This window comes from Lepisosteus oculatus, chromosome 14, assembly GCF_040954835.1.
Source record: "Lepisosteus oculatus isolate fLepOcu1 chromosome 14, fLepOcu1.hap2, whole genome shotgun sequence".
NCBI classification, from domain to species: domain Eukaryota; kingdom Metazoa; phylum Chordata; class Actinopteri; order Semionotiformes; family Lepisosteidae; genus Lepisosteus; species Lepisosteus oculatus.
In genome coordinates, this window is record NC_090709.1 from 46934619 (window position 1) to 46957339 (window position 22721).

The 22721-nt window shown below is 37.5% G+C and overlaps 1 long non-coding RNA gene across 2 annotated transcripts in view; it reads left to right on the forward strand.

The window, feature by feature from the left end:
• Nucleotides 1-5627: 5627 nt before the first annotated feature.
• Nucleotides 5628-22721, forward strand: part of LOC138242997 (uncharacterized) — a 31234-nt gene continuing 14140 nt past the window's right edge. Inside the window, exons 1-7 of one of the 2 annotated variants that reach the window (XR_011191863.1) lie at nucleotides 5628-5757; nucleotides 8083-8167; nucleotides 14978-15400; nucleotides 16757-17005; nucleotides 17646-17776; nucleotides 19577-19869; nucleotides 21405-21577. This is a non-coding gene — a long non-coding RNA (uncharacterized lncRNA). Of the gene's footprint in view, nucleotides 5758-8082; nucleotides 8168-14977; nucleotides 17006-17645; nucleotides 17777-19576; nucleotides 19870-21404; nucleotides 21578-22721 lie in introns of both variants that reach the window. The other variant, XR_011191862.1, reaches the window with a different exon arrangement.

A 22721-nucleotide genomic window follows, 5' to 3' on the forward strand; every position in this document is an offset into this window, starting at 1 on the left:
TATTACAGCGTATATTACAAGGTATTATTGCCGTTTTGAATTTTAAATTCAATTATAATTATTTCTTTGTAGCCTGTTCTTCAAGAAAACACCGCACGGGCGAAACGATCTACCACCAGGACAGTAAAAAAGAAAGCGGTAAGACGGAAAAAAAGAAAAGTTTATTTTGACTTCTGTTCCGCGACTGATGAATACTACTGTGTGACTTTATTTCTTACATGAATTATGTTATTTTGCCACAGGCCGTGGGTCTCTGCTCTCGGCCACTGGCCAGGGTGCCAACCTGTAGAAGCAGCACCTGTGTGGAGACATTTCGGCAGCAGCGGGAGCAGTACGACGCATTACTGGGGAGGACTGGGAGGCTAGAGACACTCCTGAAAATGCAGAGGAAGGAGACAGTATGTTCCAGCAGTCAAACAGTTGAGCAGCTGTCTCTCGAAAAGTGCCTCTCCCCGCCGCGCAGGTTGCAATGCCTGGCGGAAGCTCTGCCCCCCGCAGAGCACACACCGCCTCAGTACACTCCATCCCGGCCTCTCCGTTCACCACCGCATGGGAATTGGTTGATGCTGTCCCCGTCGTCTATCTCCCCCCAGGAAGCACAGCAGAAGTCACAGACGCCAGTGGGAAAAATAATTCTCCCAGATGTCCAACTGCTACCCATCACTCAGGAGATGGAGGGAGGGTTGTACTTGCAGTGCATCGGCATAGACGGGAAAACAAGAGCCGACCGCTACGCCACCCTCATGTTTCGAAATCTTGTGACTTTTGAAATTTACTGGGGGTGGACCATGTCTGTAAATTTTGATGGGTCCAGAGGCAAAAGTGCCTTGCCTTGCAATCTCCGGGAAACCATTAGTAGCATGGTGAATCGGAGATTCTCAACCCTTACTTTGTGCGACTGGAAAATAATTCGTGATCGGATCAACGAAATGCTTCGTAGAAAGAGGTGCTCTTTTCCTCTCGTCTAACAGTCTGTCCACAAACAAAACATTCCTGTTAGACAAGAGGAATGTAAAAAAACAATTACTTTTGTCAATGGAAACCTGTGTGTGTGTGTCTCTCTCTGCTGGATGTCCCTCTCACTCTCTGCTGAATGAATAAAAGCATTTTTATTAAAAACGCGTTTGCGTTTGTCTGGTATTTACTTTTGTCCCTTTTAACTGTTTTTCCCATCTACGTTTTTGCTTTGAGATGCCACTTTTAAAGGTGATATGTAAAATAATGTTTTTTATTATTGTTATAGAGAAACATGATCAGATTTTCCCTGGTTCAGAAAAAAAAGATCTAAAGTGCTACATCTAACTTTCTTAATTCAATGTATTTAAAGCAGTGAACTACTGTAGATGTAACATAACACTCAGAAATACAATCGAGAATAGTTTTGTGGTGTTTGTTTAGATGAAATGTTCCTAAAACGTATAACGTAACAAAATTAAAGACGATTAAAATCTGTAATCTTTCCACTTGTACTGTATGTCATCGGAAAGTTTCTGCTTTGTGTAAGGATGGTATCAAAAAGTAATCTTAAGTGGTGAGAAAGCTGTGCTCAATGTATTTAAGGGACTTAAAAGTTAAAGGAGATGCTTCATATTGCTTGACTAATTTTAAAAACTAAGTTATAAATGCAGACGCTCCCTCGGTGCCACGCCGGGTGTAAAGATCAAAATATACATTCGTCCCGGGCAGAGGCCGAAGAGCCCGGCTGGGGTGCGTGGGGAAGAGCAGGACAGGAGTGAAAGTGGTCAGGGCGGGGTTAAGGAAGGCGTACAGTCTGGGCAGGTATAGATTACACTTTTCTAAAACGTATTTGAAAAATAAAAACGATTACAATCTAATCCTTCCACGTTTGATCCCAAAATCCCAAGAAAAATAAATCTAAACGGGTAGAAAGCTATGCTGAAAGTTTATTAAGATACTTAGAAGACAAAAATACTGTATCAATTTATGTTGCATTAGTCTGATTATGATTAAAAAAACACATAATAAAAAATGAGTTTGCGATTTATATCAAAACACGATTTAAATCAATATAAATGTTTATATTGTAACGCATACTGTCCAGCCTCCATTTCTCTATAAAAATTTACTCTATTACACACACACACACAATAGAAGCAGGAAGCAGAAGCAGGGACCGTTATCAGATGGGAAGAAGGTGACTATTCATCATTATCAAAAATGACTTGGAATCGATCATGTTGTGATATTTTGAAATATAAAAGTCAATTGATTGTCCATAATATTGCTATTCTATTTTTTCGAAGAAATGTTTGTTAAAAGAAAAGTCCAGCACCAGCTGGATTTGAACACACAGCCCGTGAGTTGGTAATCGAGCACGTAGACCAGTGGGCTACAAGGGAATTCACATGAAGAGAGAGGCGAAACAGCCCTACGCAGCCCTGTCGCAGTACACGAATATAATCATATCGTTATTAATTTCTTTAGATACGCGATTCCATATTATATTCCCTTTTAATTAAATTCTAAAAGTATGCTTGTTGACTCCGGTATCACGTTAGTTAAAGACTTCGATGCTTAAAATGTTTAGGGAGAAATGGAATACTGGTGTGTATGTTTTCTTTAAAGTACCGAGACCAGCCATATACTGTATGTTTAAGTTCCAAAATGAATATCGTTTATGGCCTTCACACGCTTTGCAGTATGCTCCTATTCTTTTTATGCTCAGGCACTAAGATTTCCCTTCAGTGGTAAAATTCCATATAAATATTCAATACTTAAACGGGCACAGTTAAGACATTAAATATACATATACATACTGTATACAGTACAGTTTGCATACGGTGATATGTTTATGCTCCTAAATCAATCTCTTTTATGAGCATGTGAAAGGCATGGTGAATCGATTCTCATAAATTACTGTACTTTGCATGATTGGAAACAAATGCGTGATTGCGAAATGCTGTGGTGTTACTTTTACAAAGACGGTCAATGAAAAAATGAATGTGGACCAGGGCAATACTTTTGAGTTTACACTTACAGCTTGTCCAAGGTCATTCATTATTAATACTATTAGTAATATCTTCGTTAAAGACTTTGATGGCGACAGCTCAAACACGAGAGGTTGAGCTTTATTAGCTCCACCTTGCGGAAATTCCGGATACTATTATTTTGCTTGCCGTATTATAGGAGAATTTACGGTAACTAGGGGTATTTACCGGTAACTCGCGGTAGACTGCATACAGCGCACCGGAAAATAATGCGGTATCGCCCTCGCATTTTGAATGGCTGCATCTGTATGTGTAGCAATCTCTCTCTCTCCTTCTCTTCCTGGTGATCTGAAGGGCAGGACTTTGTCCTCTTAGTGGCTCTTGATAAAATATTTACTGGGTTCAGTTAATGATTAGGATGGTTTTGACCATCATGGCCTCAGAGATGTTCTTGATTTTGCCTGTAACAGATGAGGAAAGGAATTCTAGTTCGCACAAGCAACAGGAACATTATTAAAGTGTAGCTCGGGGTGAGGAGTGTCAGACTGTCCTTAGACCTTGATCTAGCAGTGGTTTAGCACTGTGAAATATTTTGCAGGGCCTTTTCCATTCAGAGAAACAGACTGTTTTGTCTCAGCTAGTATCCTCCCTGAGTGCTGCTGTGAACGGTGTGTTAAGGGACTTTTGGGAGTCAGGGCTCTGATGGGACTGAGCTGTTTCTATTTTTAATTTTTCTGTGTGTAGGGCAGTATGCTGCACTGGGTTAAAACAACTGCATCATGTCATGTTGTTGATATAGTATGTCTCCAGCTATAGATAAAGACTTGAGACACGCCATTCCCGGTACTGAGCAGTCAGGCTCTGTCCTCACTGGTATTTACAGAACACTGCATGGTCAGTTTCTGGGAATGAGATAATCTTGTCTATATGGCCAGGTTAACACCCCACTGGTTGACTGGATAAGGCCAAAGTAAACAGCTGTTATTGAAATACTGTATATTACTACAGGGCCTGTATCTATCGCCATTTAAAAAAACTTCAGCATCATAGTTTCTGAAGCTGGTTTAAAAAGCAGGTAAGTTTCCACACCACTGGGTGGACTTATATGACAGTTTACTACATTCAATATTACAGTACTACAGTAAAATGTACAGTCTATTCTATACAGGGATCTGTACGAACACCATCCCTGGCCATTAGACTGACCACAGCATCCAGATTCTACAGCTGAGATAACAGCACTAACTATTCCTCCGTAGTGGGTTTTTATCACTTCAGTTAGCAGTGACCATGACAATAAGGCTGAGCTTCACCTCTGAAATTATTACAGTAGTACTGAGGTGTTAACTATTTTAATTAGCAGTCCAGGACAGCTTAAACTTTCACTTTATCCTGTCTGTCCGTTATTTCTAACGGCCCAGGTCTCAGCTCAGATAGCTTAGCTTACCCAGCACCTGAGACCCCAGAGTCTCCTTTCCATTACAGATGAGTCAGAGCGGTTCTCAGGTGAGACTCACTACAGCACCAACACCCACCTGAACAATCCAGTCACACTGAAAACCTGCAGGCATTAATATGTGGACCTACACAATTCACAGGAATAGGAGACTCACTTGCTGAAAGAAAACTCCATACTGTTATGCCACGGCCCCGGAGGACTCATCATTCCACCTCACATTCCAACACAGTTCCTGTTCCCTGTCCGCCGGTTCCGACCCGGCCTTCGTGGTTTTAACTTCGTGTTTTGATGGATCTCCTGGTTTTGGACTTTCTCGTGTGTTTTGGATACTCTAAGGATTACTCTTTGGGATTGTTCGCCTCGGCCACACCTCCCCCGTGCACCAGCGCACCTTGGATACGCCCCCTTGTCTTCAGCCCCGTATTTCTGCATGATGTTTCCCTAGTGTTTCCCCACTCCGTCGGACTGTGTCGTCCGCATAGGGTCCGGAAAGAACTGTTTGTTACATAGGAGTCAGGACTCTGACGGGAGTTAGCTGATTGCAATTGTAATTTAAGTATTTTTCTGTGTAAAGAAATGTACGCTACACAGGGTTAAAAAAATTACATCATGTCAGACAGGAGGTATGCTAGAGGTAACAGAAGAGACGAGACTGGCTGTTGGTGATACAGTATGTCTCCAGGTACAGATAAAGATTTGAGACACACCTTTCCCTGTATAGAGCAGTCAGACATTGCCCTCATTGGTGGTTATAGAGCACTGTGTGGTTGGTTTCTGAGAATAAGATAATCTTGTCTGTATGGACAGGATAAAGTCAAAGTAAACTGACATATTTTGTGTACTGCACATTTCTACGGGGCCTATCTCTATAGACATTTCCACAGTATCTCCAAACTTCCTCCTCATCACTGGGCAAGGGCGCTACACTAGTTTAACCCATCAATCCCAATCCAACAATATTTAGACAGGTTTATGAGCTGCACCTCAGACCCTTTAATATAACCAGATTATGTGAGTTGTCTCAATTGCAGGTGTTTTATGGAAACAATTCAATTAACATACAAAGTAGTCTAAAACCTGTTCTGATTAACTGTTTAGTGCTTATATTTCAAAGTTTTATATTAGAAAAATGTAGTAGTCTCTATAGGAAGTTTTCTTTCTTTGGGATTTCCGCGAATAGTTTATCAGTATGAAAAGTTGAAAGTGAAAGGAAGGATAGTTACTTACTCCCTGTTCTAGTCATGATAAAACTCGAAAGTGAAAGGAAATGTGTGTTTATAAAACTCCAGCGCGGTAATCCCCTTCACCACCTTACCGATTCGCACCACAGAGGAGGACCGGAGGATACAGGTGAGATGATCATTTGTTTCGATCAGTCACAATCTCAAACTCAGCACAGCCTTCGGACAAGGAGGTATCGTGTGGCGCAGATTGCTGGCATGTTAGATTTCTGCTTTAAATTAGTCTGAACTAATAATAGTTTTGAAACTAACAGAGAGAGCCCCCACTCTGGACCTGTTTCAAGTACAAGAAATGAGATTAGTTTGGAGTCTAGGCTTTTTTTGTTACTGACAGGAGATTTAAACGTAACTATCGAAAACTCCAGGATAAAGGGCGCCGGACAGGATAGAGCTGTACAGCTTGTAACTGTCGCTTCCTCCTGTTCAGATACAGCTGTAGGAACGGTTTTAAACAGACTCGCATTATACAGAACGCTGAGTTCACCGCATTTAACAATATGCAGCGATCGAATGGATTAACCCAAGTGTCTCCAACCTACGGTATCTTTATCCGGCCCGAGAACAGAGGAAAGCGTCACCACTACATGCTTACGCGCAAGTGTTAAATTAAATAACCTTTACCTCAGGTTCACGTTTGTTGTGCTTGAGTTTTCTTGCATTGTTTTTTTACATCGAAATGTCAGCTAAGTGGAGAAACGTTGACGAAGAGTGCCGTATTTTTAATGAGAAAACTATTTCGTGATTGAAAGCAATATAAAGCGTTGTGCTTAATACGCAGAGAAACCGTCGCTGTTCTCAAGGAGTATAATATCCGAAGGCATTACGATACGAAGCACAGAAATACTCAGATGTGATTGGCAAAATGATTTCAGATAAAGTAGAAGCACTGAAGAAAAACTTAATTTATCAGCGTGAAATATTTAAAAAAGCGATCACAATAATCAGAATCCATTGTAAGGGCGAGTTTCAAAATAGCACGTCATAGCTAAGGCAGGGAAACCATTTACTGATGGGCAGCATATACAAAGAAAAAGTTGCTTTGCTCGAACAAATATACCTGTCATCTAATACAACTGCTCGTCGCACAGAAGACCCGGGAAAAAACGATTATTTTGCACTGTATTCATCATCTTTCATCAGCAGGCTTTGTGCGATAAAAAATTACAATTATCTGAAGTAATGGATAGTGACAGTGAATTTTATACGATAGTCCTCCCTTAATCATCGTCAGTTTAAAAACTTCCTATCTGAAATCGAAAGTGAATATCCGGACGTTCCGTACCACTGAGGGGTTCGCTGGATCAGCAAACCCAAGTGCTAGAGATTTAGTGAATTACGCACAGAATTCGATATTTTCATGACTCAAAGGACACGACCTATTCTATAATTTCAGATTTGTTTCAAATTTTATAATTTCAGATTTGTTTTCACTCGTAAAATCCTTCAGACAAAAATTCTTCAGACAATAATTCTTTTTGGACAAACAAGTGGCAGCAAACAATTTTGTTCAGTTCGCAACTTGTGAAAAGTACAGAAATGAATGAGCCGAACCTTTTCCGATCCCGTTCACTTTAAATGTGATTTCACATTTGAAGCAGAAATTTCAGGACCGTTTTCAAGATTTTAACAGTATCTCACAGAACATAAGATTGTTCAAGAACCCTTTTGCAAGTGAAGTTGAAGATCTTCAGCCTGAATTGCCACTCGAAGTAATTGACTTTGCTGCGAATGACTTGTATAGGGATCTGTTTAAGGAAAATGATTTGTTAAACATAAATCACTGCCTGAAAGGTGTTTTAAGAACATTCCACGAGCAACTTTTCTAAAGTTTTCTGTCTTCTGCCTCCACATTTTGTGTGAACAAACATTTACAAAGATGAAACAGACATTCTGTCACTGAAGCAATTCCAAATATCGCATTAAATTTGCACACATGTATGTGAATATTTCTTCTAGTTTTATTTGTTCATTTGAATATTACAATATAAGGGGTTTCATTTAATTTATTATAAGTGTAAATTGTGTTGTTTATTACGTATTCCTCCATCATAAAATACCTACCCTCCCTGTGTCTGGCCATCTGGCCTTTCTTCCGAAGAAAATGTGGCCCTCGAGGAAATTAAAATCTGATTAGGACTGAAAATCTTTTTTTCCAGTCAATCTTTTTTTCCAGTTAAACAGATTCAAGAAATGTTCTAATTTCATTTTCAAATACTTTGAAACAATACAAAATCCATAGAAGTGTCTCCTCCCACATTTACGTTAGAGAAATGGGTATCTGTTTGCTTTAAATTAGACATTTTATCATTTCTGATTTCTCCTCTTATCGGAGAAGCTACAGATATAAAAATATTTAACCTAACTGACTAACACAAATGCATTTTTTTGTGGTTAAAAGCAACATATAATATAGCTGATTTATTGTGCACACCAGATCATCGTTGTATAACTGAGCTGTGGTCAGGACCAGAGGGGAACCGCACAGAAATTGAATCGTACTGACCGATTCCAGCACAAAGGTAAGCGAAGGAAATCACTCCTAATACCAATTGCAGAGGACTTGGCAGCTGAAATTAGTCGCTATCTCTGCACTAAAATATATCCTCTGTTGCAACAAACACAAACAGCTGCTGCCGTCTAGAGGTTACTACACTAACCAAGTTAGTACAGTGCTAAGCAGATCGCAAGGGAAAGTTCTGAATGACGGAGAAACGCATTACTGAAATAATATCGTTAATATGAACTTAATTTAAACATTAGTGACTGTTAATATACTGTATTGAAATATAAAACTGAAATTGTATTCCAGTCTTGAAGCAAGTGTCATCATTTTGATCATTTGTGATAGATTTCTGGGGGACATACTGTGACGTAGATTAATATTCTATGGAGTGAAGTGAACTAAAATCTAGGCAAATACACCTTAGTAAATGGGACTCCTATAATGTTTTTGCTTTCTTCTAGTTCTGCTTCTAATAGTCCCAGTAATCCTATGTTTGCCTTCATAGTATTTCATATACATAAATGTAGCTGTCAAAATCTCAACATTGAATAGTTTGGAAGCGCAGATAGAATAGATTAGTAACGATGGCACAAGTGCCCAGAAATGCAAAGGTGTTTATTGTGAGGATGTGTCTTTCGACCTTTTCGGCTCATGATTACAAGACAGGCCACTGTGTCAAGATCATTCAATTTCAACGAACTTTCAGATTTAGCACGCTCTGCTTAAGCTCCGGAGTACTTAATGCGGTACTATCAGGAGATCATCTCCAGCTCTGAGTTCAGATGCAACGAAAACTGCTGGGGACCAAAAAAAGCTGGGGACCAAATGAACTTGTGTTTAGTACGGTGCTGAGGGTTCAGCATCGTTGTTGTTCAAATTAGCAAGAACTGCCGGTGCTCTGAATCAGAGCTTTTCAATTAGTCTGTTCAGTGCGTTAATATGTCAGCCATAATTATTCATTTATCTGTCTTGTGTTAATATATAACTGAATGTTCTTGGCAATTTAATGTTAATTTGAATTTAAGAACGGCATTTATATTGAAATAAACCAGAGAAGGTAACTGCTTATGAGATACTCAATTGCATTTAATCACAAACGAACAAACGATAATAGCAGGTGCGTGTTAAGCTTGAACATGTATTATAGCAGTTTTTATTTCCATTGATAAATTATACTGATTCATACAGAGATCCTTCAGACAAATAAAGCAAACACATTGCTATTTCGGTGTTATAATAGGCATAAGCTACTTTTGTGTCTGCAATAATTTTAACGTAAGTGTTATGCAACTTCAGGGGCTGCATTTGTTGTAATGTTTGTTGTACAACTCATCTACATTAAGAGTTTTTAATTAAAATAAAGGCGCGTAGTGCATTTTCCTTACAGCTGAGTGAAAACAAATGTTACACAAAGCATCATCTAATGTCCAACAGCGTTAGTCATTTTATTTTTTAAATAGAATTAACATCAATATGTGGATTTGATCTACAAAAACAAGTTACATTTACAGCTCTAAAAAGGAAAACTTAGAGCTCTGTAACAGATCTTTTCAGTTAATTGCTGTTCCTCTGATCTTGAAATTTTAAAACCACCTTTTCCTTGCCTTTCATGTGGTCTGTGTACTATTCCATTAACAGCACCGTCACTGCGGCATGTGCGGTCTTGCTCAACCTTGTTACCGACTGGATGGGCCTCCTGTTCGTCTCCAAATCTTTCCGCACATTTCAACACCATTATTGTTGGACCACAGCCACAGATATGAGAAAGGACACTGTTCCAAAGAATTGTCTTAGATTATCACTTTTAATAATATGTTTTTTTTTTCTTTAACTTACCCATACCTTTGCCTATACAGTACAACTTATTCTTTGCATCCCCAATATCCCTGCTTTCCCTGAGAAACACAAGTGAAGAGTCAAATCCCAAAGAAAAATACAACAAATCTATTCAATTAACTCCTAGATGTAACAGAACACATGTAAGAATTACACTCCATTTCAATTTGTATTTCCTTGATTTCAGTTCTCTTCCCTCCCCTGGTTATCTGAAAAATTAACTATCACATACAAAAGGGTTAGTGTTAGGTTAAACATGCATTATCTGTAGTACAGCTACTGATAAAGATAGATATTAAACTTCATTATTAACAGATTACACTTTTATTAATAAATACTTGTATTGATAAATAATTGTTGTGTCTGGAAAGCCCCTCAAGTATTGTAGGTAAATTTTACAATAAATGTCAAGCTAAAGATGCTAAGTTCATCATTTAGTGAAGGTATCATTTCCACTATGTTCAGGAAAGTTCTAATGGGATCCCGTGGTTAGTCCGCTACTGAGTTGCTTAAAACCTGTGAAGAGGTGGTTTAAATTAATCTACTACTACAATAATATCTAGAGGGCAGCAGTTGTTACTTTGGGTTCATTGTAATTCAGGACAGGTTCAGAATGGAGCTGTGGACAAATTTCAGCCATGTTCATTGCATTTGATCTTAAGTTTGCTCACTAGTTTTGCACAGGCTGAACTCCAGTTGGTTCGCTGCTTTGGGGTCGATACAATTGGTCCCTTGAGTTATGCCACCAGGAGAAATTATTTCCAGATTTGTGTTTCTTTTGTAAAACCCAAAGCACTGGAAACACATTTTGCTGAGATTAAGTTAAAAATAAGGATATGAAATTATCAAAACATTAAACAAGTGAGATCCCATGTAAGTAGATAAAGTCTCAAAACCATCCTGTTTTATTGTTAATTACGGTTAAACCAGTAAATCTGAGATACTGAAGTTTGGAAATATGCAGTACATACTACAATGTTGACAGATAAAATTGTATTATTCAAAGTTTAAGGCTGTTTTAAATGCACAGTGGAAACAAATGTAGTGAGACTGAAACAGAGCCCTTCCTGTAGTTGTGACAGTGTGTCCCTAACTATGAAAATTAAAACAAGCAGCTATGCAGTTGTTGGACATGTTAATATATCTTGTTGAATGGAGAGTGCAATTTTTATATTGAATTTCTCTGTGCAACTGTCTGGTGCTACAGCTGCCTGTCAGTTCCCAGGTTTGTGAGTCACTGTTCATATGACACCACACTACCCAAATTAATTAACATTCCTACATGGCAGAGTCACAGTGGAGCCTGTGTAACATATTTTCTTGAGAAGAGGAAGGTAAGCAGTCCTTTTCCTCACAGTGAGGATAGTTTTACATGGGTCAGCTCTGCTGTTATTATCAGGAAAAGACAGGTGTGGAAACATGCTCACAAGCGAGTCATGAACACGCAATGTATACACATTGGATAATATGAGCACATATCTTCTAGACAATTCCTGGAAATAATAAAAACATTAAGAAAGAAAGGCAAAACAAAATGTTAGATTATACATCTATTAGAGCAGAATGCAAATCAGGGAATGTTATATTAGTTTCAATTTAAGCTGTCAACCAGGCCTCAACTGTCTGTACTTACAAAATTAATACAGAATGTTTCAGGGGACATTATTCCATCTGGAAATGGCCTCTGGACATATGACAAACAGGAGTACTAAAAGGTTAAAATCACATAATATAGTAATAGTAAGGCCTCATTTGGTATACTGTGTACACTTTTGGTCAACACACTAAAACAACAACAACAACAACAACAACAATATATATATATATATTCCTGTTAGAATTAGGTCTGATAACTACCAGATACAGTTTGGGACTCAGGAGAATGTCCTACACTGACAGACTGAAGGACCAAAGCCTTTATGTCTCGAACAGAGAAGATCAAGGGGATTTGATAAAGTATTCAATATCCTCAAAGGTACTGACAAATTCATCACAATTAAATACAAATTAGAAGACACAAGTGAGGACTACATGGAAGTATATGTAAAGCTGAGAACAGGAAGCTGTGCATCAGATGGTTTTGGAGGGTTGCCTGAATCTTCAGTAAATCATGTACAGCACATGTGACTAAAGGTTAGGCACTGCTGTAAGCACTTTCCAGCACAAGACCAAAACCATGTGTCCGAGGTTACTGAAACACCAATAGAAGGATAAAACAGGTCTTGTGATCTGGTGTTTATCACCACACCAACCCTTAGATGACCATATCCTCTGAAAACACAGCCAGTTTAATGTGATAATTACCACTGTGCTGAATATTCCTAATTCAAGAAAAGGTGAGGTTGATCTGTGTGAATTCAAATCCAGATTCCTTCAGTTTATTAAAACAGATGAGTTTATTAGAAATACAATTAATACAACAAAGGCCTTTGGAAAGGAAAGTGGAAATGGTTGGAAATAGAGAATTTGAAAAGTGCAAGTTGCTAAGTTATAGAGTAGTGTTAACAAAGTCAAATTCTAATTTGAGGCAGAAGGCATCATGTTACATTAAGTCTTTATCAAGATAAACCAAACACAAAGTTAATAAATACATATATATATTAAGGAACAGTGCAAACTAAAAAAGCTTTGCGTCCGTATTGCTTATGTCTTGGATAGCGGGGAAGTAGGCATCATCTGGTGCGGATTTGTTAAGTAGAAGACTGCTGTGACTCTGCTCAGAAGCTGATCCAGAGTTGCTGTGGAGCTCATGTAGATGGGCTGCTGGCTGGAGTGGGTGGAGCAGTGGATCAGACTTTACTCCTCTTGTCTAGCTGAGCTCTTTGTTACTTCTTCTCCCTTGTCTGCTGACTTCCTTTAGACTTGACATCCACTAGTAGGACCTAAGGTCTTCTAAAACTTCCAGACTTCCAAAGTGTGGCTCTTGGCTTGCTCTATTGATTAGCCTCAGACAAAGACATACCAGAGTCTTTTCTTCCAGGGTTCTGATTGGCCAGTTCAAACCTGTGATTTGCATATCTTGCCTTCAGAAATTTTTATTGCTTCTAACAGGAAAGACAGGATAAAATATCCAATAATTGAGAAAACTCAAAACTTCTTCTGAGTAAAATTTACAAAGTTAATATTAGATTATTAGATTTCTGACCTACTCATGCTTTGCCCATTCATTTGATACCAAACAAATACAGCCTGTTTATTTCTGAAATGATAATGATGAATTATATTGTATTTTAATTTAATAATTTAGGTTTAAGCTTTCGTAAGGGAATGAAACATGTGGCAACACATCCAGTACTTAATATAGTCTTTTATCAATACAGAATGAAGGATGCAATTTTAATAGGTCAAAATTCTGACTTGCTTTACAAGCAATTGGAGAGGATTGTATCCTCATGTATTCACTAGACTCAAACCTGGACCCTCAATCGATGTTGATGGATCAGAAAAATCTGAAAAATCCTTACAGTAATGCTTGTTGTAACCAGGATTCCGACTGTTCCATCTGTTTAATTATGAATTGCTCTTTAATTTAAGACCATACAAGTGATACAGTAGTTACAGGCATTTGCTCAGATATCCATTGTTTCTCTTAGTTTAATGCAGTTGGTTCTGTTTCTTTTAAATGTGATAAATAAAATATCTATTTATGGATGATTTTAAGGTATGTTTGGTCAGTTCCTTTAAAATGAATCTTAAAAAAAGTCCTTCTTGCATTTCTTACTAAGTAGTGGCCCTTAAATTATGGCCTTGTGTCAGGTGTTGGGAAATCACCTCTCTTGACTTGAGAATCACTAGCCCTGTTTTGTTCTTGGCTAAATGGTTTTATGTCTGTTTCAGTACAATTCTTAGTTCTCCTTGAGAGAGGTTCACAGTCCTTCTAGCCTTTGTAGAAACTCAAAGAATAATAAATTCCCCATTATTCAGAGATGCAGGCATGCAGACTTGTTAGCAAAGTGTGGAACAAGCTAGACAGTAATATGGTTAAATTTAACAGCCTGTGTGACATTGTGTGGGTTTTAGCGACACCTTTCACCGGTTTCAGGCTCAATATCCCAGACAGAAGTAGAAAGTCAGCTTGTAGTCGGTCCATACTTAGCTTTTCGGAAGGTTTTTAGGGCAAATGTTAAAACTCAGTTAAGGATTTTATTTCTCTGAAGTAGAGAAGAGAGGATTATCTGAGCTGAAGGCTCATGGTCCTGGCATGAATGCTTGAGTAGCCACTTGAGCCTTTAATATAATGCTCCTAATTAAAGGTGATGATGATTAGAGAGATATTCACTTGGCTGTTAGGGAAGAGTGAAATTGGTTTTCTCGTGTGGGGCCCTCTGGTGGTGATTAGAGATTTGGGTTGTGATTCGGGAGGTGAATTTATTTTGTTTTCTATGTGACACCTGTCTTTATTTTTCAAGAAACAGCTGAATGAGTCCCCAGATCAATTAACTAACTACCAAATGGGAAAATTAGCCAAATGGCATTTTTCATATTTGTATTGCTCTAATCGAGTATAACCATAGGCAAACCAGTTTTCCCACAGGTCACATTTTTATGCCATCCAGTCAGAGCTGACTTCATGGTTTCAAATAATCTTGCATAAATCAGACCTCTGTCTACTCCCTTAAGTTATTTGTGATCACAAAATAATGAATGTTGCCTAGCTGCTGTTGAATCAGGAGTTAGTCACCAACTTATAACACTGTTCCATTATATAATCACTTCCAAGTTATGACTTTGACTTATAATGCAAATTTCAGAATCAATTTGTATTGCTGGTTCAAGGTATTGTGATAATGTGTAAAACTAATCAATATACATTAACTGTTGACAGCTATAGTACGTATACATGTTTTTACAGTCAATTTGTTGTGGCACAGGTATCCTGAATGAATTAATAAGAATCAGAACCTATAGAATTTTTACAAAATTCACATAGTATAAAATAGTGAAAAATTAGTTAATGTATTCTTAAGTTAGTTTTCTCTTATTTTACCAGGAGCAGAATAGGCATGATGGCAACTCCACAGATATTCATTGAGATCCAGAATGATAAAGTTGTACTCAATGAGAGGGCAGCTGAAGTTCTGTCAGGAATGACAGGTGTTGCAGAGGTGATTGGCATTGTGGGTAAGCACAGGACTGGAAAGTCTTACTTGCTGTCTCGGTTCTTTAATGAAGACCAAGGATTCAAAGTTGGACATGGAGTGGAAGGATGTACCAAAGGCATTTGGATGTGGTCCAGACCACACCCTTTCCACACAAATGCCTGTCTCCTGCTTCTGGATACTGAGGGATTGGACGACTGTGAAAATAGGCTCATAACTGATAAGACTATATTTTTACTGACAACACTGCTGTCCAGCAGTATAATCTTCAACATCAAAGGATGTATCGACAGAAGGGCTATTGAAGAAATTCTGTATCCTTGGGAAGAAAACATTTTAAACTATACAACAATATAAATTACTAAAAAAGAAATCTTGAGCTTTACATAATCCTCCAATTTCATGAGCAGATTTAGTTTTCAGTTTAAAGTGAATTCTGGGGTGAGCTGTGGTGATCTTTGTTTATGCTGATTTGTGTCACCCATGATGCCCAGTACTGTTACTGTACCAGCTGTGTGGAGTTGTCTAATTGGAGAATTAGTTAATATCATTGCTGGGTCACTTCACTTCACCCCTTTCAGTACTGAACCACAAGTACATATGTGCAGTCAGAGTGTTAATGAAGTCTGCTGTAAAATATTTTTTATAATCTTATGACAGCTTCTAATCATATTCTAATCATATGAAACTGAAACTGAAACAATCTAATTATCTAGAACTGCAAAAGTCCAATAAAAGCCAAAATAAAAGCCAAAATCAGATTTCTGGAGCATTTCAACAGGACATTACAGGAAAAAAAGGACAATGAAGACTTATATTGGAATTTAAAACAAATATCAAAATTATTGTTTCTGACTAACAAAGAGATTATAAATAAGAAAATATTATTATCCATGTTTAAACCAGGTGGTGCATTGGCACTGTGATTATCATTGCAGCCTTGCAGCACTGGGGCCCTTGGTGTAATTCCTGGGGTGCTCTCTGCATACTCTTTGCATGGGTTTCCTCCAGGTGCTTAACCAAGTGGTTTGGTAGAGTTGGCCCTGGTGTGAGTGTATGCCCTGTGATGGATTGATGTCCTGTCCAGGGTGTATCCTGCCTTTTGCACATTGATTCCTGGGTAGGATCCATCTCTCCTGGGACTCTGAAATGGACAAGTGCTTATTGTAAGTGATGCAGTGTTAAGAATTTTTCAAATAATAATAATAATAATAATAATTGCTTACACTTATATAGCGCTTTTCTGGACACTCCACTCAAAGCGCTTTACAGGTAATGGGGACTCCCCTCCACCACCACCAATGTGCAGCATCCACCTGGATGATGCGACGGCAGCCATAGTGCGCCAGACCGCTCACCACACATCAGCTATCAGTGGGGAGGAGAGCAGAGTAATGTAGCCAGTTCATAGATGGGGATTATTAGGAGGTCATGATTGGTAAAGGCCAATGGAGAAATTTGGCCAGGACACCGGGGTTACACCCCTACTCTTTTTGAGAAACGCCCTGGGATTTTTAATGACCACAGAGAGTCAGGACCTCGGTTTTACGTCTCATCCGAAGGACTGTTCAGTGATTTAAAAATATCAGCAATGTTAAACTCTATTTTTTAATTAAAGGCCATTATCAATGTGACGTCATAGATTTTTTTTTTCCTGAAACCCAGTACAGCTGCCTCTTACAAGTTGTACATCAGATGTCTCTCGTCAGTGAGGAGAAAAATAAGTCACTTAAAGATTACCTTCCGAACTTGTTCTATATACTGATAAGAGATTTCCAGTTTGAAGAATTTGATCATGATAAGTTTAAGGACAAGTTTCTGAATGCCTTGGATAAAGAAACAAAGACAAAATATAAGGAAGTCTTTGACAAAACAGAAATTCATATTCTGCCACAACCAGCTCTTGGGAAAGCGCTCAAGTAAGTATACTTTTTATTTATATATAATAATATAATAAACTATTCAGGAATTGCCAAATACTTAAACATTTTGTTCTTGTTTTTGAAAGTTTGCTGTGCTTTATATAATTTCTCCTTTCCAGTGTGTGTACAGTATTTGAAAGGAAGGGTCAAATATCATCTGTACTCAACAGACTCTGCTTACTTCTGTCTGTAATTTCCTCTCAAACTCAAACCTTCTGTTTTTGTTGTCCCCTCACATCCTTGCTAATGTATTAGGATTTGTTTTGGTGAGGAAAAAACAAGTGAGACACAATCTATTCATAGATCATCTTTTCTTCCTTATTTGCTTTTCACCTCTGCTAAACAGTTTTGTTTTCTGTCACTTAGTTTTACCCCTGTACCCCTATTATTTTGATTTGCCTGACATCATAATATGATATTAATTATCACTCTAATTATTATAATAATTATAACATTCTACTGTTCCTAAAATCCTATTCTATCTTACCTGATGGATCCACATTTTAAGTAGTAAACTATAATTTATAAATTTAAGTAAACTATAATTTCTATTTACATTTCTTTATTATATGTAAGTTTGGTAATAAGAGCATGCTTACTTAAGTGTTTTTAACATATGTACTTGATTCTTCTTCAGAAAACTCCCGGAAATGAAAGATGAAGATTTAGACCATGACTTTCTAACATCACTCAACACCTTTGTGACCACTGTTCGTGATAAACAGTCTGCTCCCAAGGCAGTGAAAAGTCTCATCTGCACACCAGGAGGTAAAGCCTTCACAAGCAGCTCTGTTAAATGACAGTGGATATTCAGTTATGCGACTGTTGTCAATTACATCTCTTGATTTTCTTGTTCAAATTCTAAAAATGGAATGAGCTGACGTAAAAAAGCACTTTTTTTAGCACTTTGGCTTTACACTTTGGACAGTACACCTGGCTGAGGAACTGACAGTGCTGGTCGGAGATTAGTGTTGCCTCCTTACTGAAGAAGGATGAGCCAGAGGAACCTGCTGCAAAGGATGTTGGGGTGGAGGGAGGGGTCTGTTACATTGGCACATTGAAAATGTCTCCATTTTCATCCTTTGTTTTAGCATATTTATGGGACAAATTAACCTATTTTATACTGGGAGGTAATAAAATAAAACACATGGTTTTGGTTCCCCAGAAGTATATAGTGTATTCAAGAGTGATCATTAAATGAGTAAACTAAGATGTCAATGCATAGAGAGACTTGGCTGAACCCATGTTCCCAGGCTATAGGGTGAGGAAACTGTAAGCCCAGTTCAGAGAAGAGTGGCTGAGGGGCTGGTGCAGAGGTGGAGACAGGGGGAGGAATGAATTCATGAGCAAGGAGGAGAAAACGTTTACGTTTACAGTATATACACTGATATAAACTGATGTCAGTGCTGGTATACATTAAATAAATAATAGTAAGGAAAATTGTCACATTTTGTAGCAATAATGTTTTGTGATTGTATGTATGATTCTTCTTCTTATAATACTTTGAAGAAACTAGAATTTAAAATGCAGTCCTCATCAGAATTCAAAGAACGAATAATTACATTGCAGATTTCTAATTGCAGTTTCATTTTTATTCCTCAGTTTCTGGTGAAAGATGTGATATTTTTCCTGAAAATACATATTTGCTTTGTTACATTTTCATGCAGAATGTGTTTTTTTTAAACAGGGACAACCAATGAATTTTTACATCATTAATGTTTCAAATAATTCTGAATGTTATCACTGCAATTGTTGCAATACTAATGTGTTTCATATGATAGTAATGTATATTGATAGTAATAATATGAAAAGTGTGTTAATGAAAGAATGTGTATTTTTTAATTAAGGAAATTACTTCAGGAATGCTCACAAATTAGAGCAGCTGAGGGAAAATCCATCTTTGTTTTTAATGTAAACTACATTAAAAACTAATTTTATTAATTTCTGAAAAATCAGTTAACCAAATGTAAAAACTCGTCTCAGCACTTATTTTACTGCTGAGAATATAAGAAATGAGATATAAGCAATCTTCTGGGAAGAAGTCAAAATGTAATCTCACCCCCTTCACCAGGTGGAAGAAGATTTCCCAGAGAGAAAGAAATGCTTCTGTAATATCAAAAAAGTCCATGTGGCCACTGACAGCAGCACCTGGAGGACACAAAGGTTCTCCAGTATTGGACTCATTCAGTGAAGAAAGGAAACTCAGCCCCTTGGTCTTTAATTTCCTTTGACATGTTGCCCCAACTTTATGTCTGGGAATGTCAATCAGATGTGTCTCTTAATGCCTCAAAGTGCAAATATGGATCTCACACAAAGCATGATAAATATTAATGTTTACTGCCCTGTAATATTATTAAATATTTTTAAAATCCAGGAAATATTACAAAGAACTTTTCATTATTTTATTAAGTGTTTGAGGCATTAAAAGCATTACAGGTGCTGTCAGTTCCAGTAATTACTGGTTGTATTTTTATGGTTTTTCAGTATAAATATACACATTTTGTTTGTTCTCATTTGCTTAATCTCAACATATCACCACCTGACATTACTCTTTTCCCCTCTGTGAAGCCTTTGTGGAGCTGGCTCGCTCCTACATCAACATGCTGAACAAACAAGACAATGTCTGTCTGACAGTAGCTGCTCTGGAAATGAATGAGGCCTGGATAAACAAAACATTTCTATGAGCAAAAGATAACATGGAAAATATTGTAACAGAGATGGAAGTTCACCTTCCACACAATGAAGATGCACTGTGCAAAGACTACAATGAAAAATGTGACAAAGTAATTGAGGAGTTCATGAAAAAACTGGAATATACCAGCGGCACGAATCAAAAGGAATTAAAGAAGAAGGAGTTACAGGTAAATCTAAAAAATAGTTTGTCATTAAATACTAAATACTAAATTAAAATATCAGTAGAGAATGAATACTGTACTTGATTTCATTGTTAAATAGTTCTAACTTGTTTACTTTGTTTATAAAAACCATACACAATTGCTACATATAAATATCAATAAGGCTGAAATGCTAATATTTTCTGAAAACCTGAATATCTCCCATCTTCCTAAATAATTTTTTAATCTAGTGAAAATAATTACACTGTTTATTGAAGAGCAATGAAAGTATAAGTGTCTAGGTTTTACATTAATAGCTACTTCATTGCATACATGAATATTAATTAGTCAGCAGATAGGTGTGTTATATGTTCTTTGGGATAGCAAAATACTGAGCTCAAAGCACAGATGACCGATGTTAACGAGTTCCTTAGAAATCTGTATAAAAAGCCAAAATACATGGGTTTTTTTGATGCAAGAATGGTGAAGGTGTAACAACCACTAACCAGCCCAGACCAGCTCCGAAGAGGTCTAATCAGTCCCAGCAGGTGGGGGATAATTACAAACGCCGCCGCACGTGTTAATTCTCTTCAGACGTCTTACCGTGCGGCAGGCTGCATTATTTAAGCCGCTCTTACTCGCATATCAATGCTCGGTATTGAGTTCCCTACTTGTGGCTCTACCTAGCGTTTCTTGCACTTTGCCTTCTGGATTTTCTGACCTCATCGTTTTGCCTTCTGACTACGTTTCTTGCCTTGCCCCGTGGATTGTTTACTACCTGTGATTATTTTTGGTATCGACCCTGTTGCTCTTGTCCCGACCACGTATCTGTCTCTCGTTTTGGATTGTTCGCCACCAGTGCTGTTTACTGATCTTGACCTACCTTTCGCCTCCGGATTACGACCCAGCTCCTGGATAGCTCTGTCCGCCTACTCACCGCCCCAGGAATCCTGCATCTGCATTGGATCCTTTCATCACAACCCAGCCATCGTTACAGAAGGTTTGCCCTGCTTGAGTAAAACAAATTGCCTGGTTAACAGCAAGACTCATTCATGCCATCAGTAGTCCAGGAAAAAAAAACCAGACAACCACAGACGTATTTACTGATCTTTAGGAAGTGATGTAATAGAGAATTAGAGTACCAGAGGTTAAAATCAACTGTGTCACATTAAGGAACAGCAATGCATTGCAACACATTCACTAATATTTCCCAAGTAACATTCGCCTCCTAAATTAATTTTCATCATGCCATGCTGTGTGTTGTATCACATTTCGCAAAAGTTTTTCAAATTGATTTATCATTAACAGAAAAAGAATACATAGATGCACAAGTTTGATAATAAAATAAAGGGAAAAGTGACATTATGGTTTTGTATGCCTTAGTAGATATGGTCTAGTGCAGAAAAAGGAAAGAACAAAGTGTATATCTTCATTGAAGCAGCAAACATTGTTAATTGAAACTTTAGGAAAAGCACTTTAGGAAACCTGTAATTATTGTTTATATTCCCTTTTCTTTGCTTATTAAAACATGAATTTCCATCAAATTTTACCATTCCACTTAGAAACTGAAAGACCAATGGCTGAATGAACTTTGTAAAAAGAATTGCATGAAAAGATTTTACGAATCTAAAGGATAAATACACTAGAGGTCTTCAGAATCACAAAGACAAAGAAATATTTAATGAAACAATGAAGAGCATAAAGAAGATCAGAGAAGAATACTTCAGGTTTCACAGTAAGTTAAATTGTCGGCTCAATTTAATTGAAAACAATACTTTTAAAGTTGTTTTATCAATTGTTACAGTTTACGTCTGTTTTTTTAAGAACATTTCAGTACACAAAGAATGAGCTCCCATGGTGCTCTTAGTTTTTGGCCTGACGTGCTTTGTGCACTTGAGTGTTTAAACTCAGTGTTTAAACTTGTTTCCACAAGGCTGTACCTTTAAACTGTTGCTTGGTATGACTGCGGACCAGCAATTGACTTTAAGTTGTCTTGTGTCTTCCACAAACGCAGCAGAAATTTAATTCTCTGCTCAAGGATCGTGGTATATTTATATGATACAGTATACAGTATATACAGAAGCAGCCATTCAAGGTTCACAGTACAAACCCGTACAGCACGCAACTAACCACAAGCCACCTCGGCATATGCCACGGTACGTGATTGGCTGTCCAAAAATACCGACAGGGGCACTCGTGGTGCATTGGTCAGTAGTGAAAAGATTTAATCATTTAATCTGTTTACTGTGCACATTTTAATCTGCTTAGTATTGAATATTTATATGGAATTTTACCACTAAAGGGAAATTTTAGTAGCTGAGCATAAAAAGAAGAGGAACATAACGCATCTGAAGGTCATAAACGATATTAATTTAGGAACATAAACATATTACTGTATGTAAACTGTACTGTATATGGCTGGTCTTGGTATTTTAAAGAAAAAATACACACCAGTATTCCATTTCTCCCTAAACATTTTAAGCATCAAAGTCTTACAGTACATGTGGTTATTTTGAAATGTTTTTACTTCCTCCTTCTGACCATATTACTGTACATTTATATACTTCGTGAAAAATTGATATTTTTAACCTTTGCTAATACGCTCGTTATCGGATAAACAAAAGCATACTTTTAGAATTGGATAAATAGGGAATATAAAATGGATTTGTGTATCTAAATAAATTAATAACGGTATAGCTATAGTTCTATATTGATATGTGTATTGCTGTTTCAGTGCATGTCTTATGATTTGCCTTGGCGGCATGACAGCTTAAGTGACTGATGTGTAAGCATGAGGTTGGATGTTTCAATCCAGCAATCTCTGTGAGTTTTCTTTTAACAAATAAACATTTATTTGAAAAACTAAAATAGCAAATATT